The sequence below is a fragment of the Octodon degus genome, unplaced genomic scaffold, assembly GCF_000260255.1.
Source record: "Octodon degus isolate 3935 unplaced genomic scaffold, OctDeg1.0 scaffold00295, whole genome shotgun sequence".
Taxonomy (NCBI): Eukaryota; Metazoa; Chordata; class Mammalia; order Rodentia; family Octodontidae; genus Octodon; species Octodon degus.
Window position 1 is genome coordinate 393,731 of NW_004524871.1, and position 2,014 is coordinate 395,744.

The following is a 2,014-nucleotide window of genomic DNA, read 5'->3' on the forward strand; positions in this document are numbered from 1 at the left end:
CCTAGTAGCTTCATTGGTGAGGCCATCTGGTTTTTCTTCTGCTAAATGTTTTAATCCATACTTTGAATCTACAACAGTTATGATACCATCAAGATAAATATCACTCCCTAGCTCAGCATCAACCCAAAATATAGAAGCCACAGCACCAGGATCTGCCAACCCAGTGGTCTCTAACAGTATGTAATCAAATTTCCCCTTCTTCTGCATCAAATTCTCAATAGCCCAAAGGCCACTGTCCTTCACTGAACAGCAGAGGCAACCATTTCCAAGTTCCAGCCACTCTTCATAGAGCTCTCCACCTTGACTCACAGCTAAGGATTTCTCTACTGCACTTCCTTCACCAAATTCATTTAAAATAACTGCTATTCGTTTACTATGTTGCTCTGTTAAAATGTAGTTCAGTAGTGTTGTCTTCCCAGCACCTAAATACCCGGTGATGATTGTGACTGGGATCTTGGCGCCGGGGCCAAGCTTTTCCTCTTCCTCTCTTTCCTTCGCCTCAATGGGAACCAACTCAGGGCAGTCCTCCTCGGCCGGTTCCTCTTCCTCGTCTCTCTAATGGTGTTTGTAAATAGGATACCATGTCCGCATCTTGCACAGCAATTAACCACTAGGAAGAATGTATGCAATGTGTTAATTATTGAAACTGCCTACCAATTTGATTTGAAATTCTCTCATTGCTATTTGTTTCTCAATAAAATTATGAAAAAATAATAATAAATAAAGTAAAAGTTCCAGTCAAAAAGATGAGCAACTGAAACAAATGAACACCATTAGGAAAAGGACAGGTGTCTGGTAAACACATTAACAGTGTTCAGTATCTTAATCCATAAGAAACACACACACACACACACACACACACACACACACACACACAAAACACAAATGAAATCAACCCTAAAATTCTAAAAAAATGTTTTTGAGGCACTGAGGATTGAACCCAGAGATACTCTACCACTAAATTACATCCCCAGCCCTCCTTTTAGTTTTGTTTTTGTTGCTCTGAGGCAGTGCCTCACCACATTGCCTAGGTTGGCCACCAACTTGTTGTCCTGCTGCCTCAGCCGCTAAAGTAGCTGCAGGAACGACAGCAGGCATTACCATGCCGAGGAAGAATTCAATTTCTGCTCTCCTCCAGAATGTGTGCATTATTGTGTTTAATGGTAAACGTGTGCTTCCAAAGTCCTTCTGCCAGTATCTGTGGTAGCAGGAGAGCTGGCACTCATGGTGGTCTTCCGCCCACATCACCCCTCTCCTGGTGTACTGAGGGGCACCCAGGGTGCAGGAGCAGCTAGAAGTCCATGCTGATGCTGGCCAAGCTGGAGCCTGGCCACAGGCAGCCCCGCACTTCCCTGCCAATGCTGCAGCCACCAGTCACCCAGGCCTTGAGCAGGGCCTCCAAGGCCTGCAGCCCCACCCCGAGGGCTGGGTGTTGCCCCCCTTCCAGGCTGTCTGGGCACACAGGGCACAGGAGGATGCTGCTGGCAGAGCAGACAAGAGTCTCCCCTCCTGCGTCAGCTCAGGAAGACAGTGCAGGCCAGGACCTGCAACTGTGATTCCAGAGGCAAGGAAAATGCCTTGGATTTTCCGGCACTGCATAATGGGGTCTTTAGGCTTTTCTCTGCTAACATCATGCTGCTGATAACTACAGAAAATTTGCTGTATGTCCTTTCTTTCTCCTGCCTCGTTCGTGTGGCTACAACTTCCAGTATGGCGCTGAATGTGAGTGGTGGGCTGCACACATCAGCCGAGCCTGCGCCTTCTGGAGCCTGGCATTCTAAGGAGTCACAACTCTCTGACCCTGTCCCTCCAGCAGCCATGGGCTGAGCAGGAGACAGACTAAACCAAGAGTTGTCTTCTTCATACTACCTAGAAGAAGAAGGACTCTGTGAACACCCCAGTTATGTGAGGAAAGAAGTCCACAGTATAGTGCTAACTACTGTTCCTTAGAATCTAAAACTGGGACCCTAAACTAAGACCTAGCGTTAGACCTATTTACTTCTGCACCCCACTT

At 47.1% G+C, this 2,014-nt stretch overlaps 1 protein-coding gene and 1 pseudogene across 2 annotated transcripts in view; both read right to left on the reverse strand.

The window, feature by feature from the left end:
- Positions 1-2,014, reverse strand: part of Ldlrad4 (low density lipoprotein receptor class A domain containing 4) — a 324,839-nt gene that overhangs the window by 166,077 nt on the left and 156,748 nt on the right. The gene's annotated exons all lie outside the window — the stretch shown is intronic.
- LOC101576888 lies at positions 7-1,245 on the reverse strand (annotated as a pseudogene). The gene is made up of 2 exons (XR_001116952.1): positions 1,102-1,245; positions 7-555 (listed from the first exon to the last, which is right to left on the reverse strand). The product of XR_001116952.1 is annotated as a COBW domain-containing protein 1 pseudogene (transcript).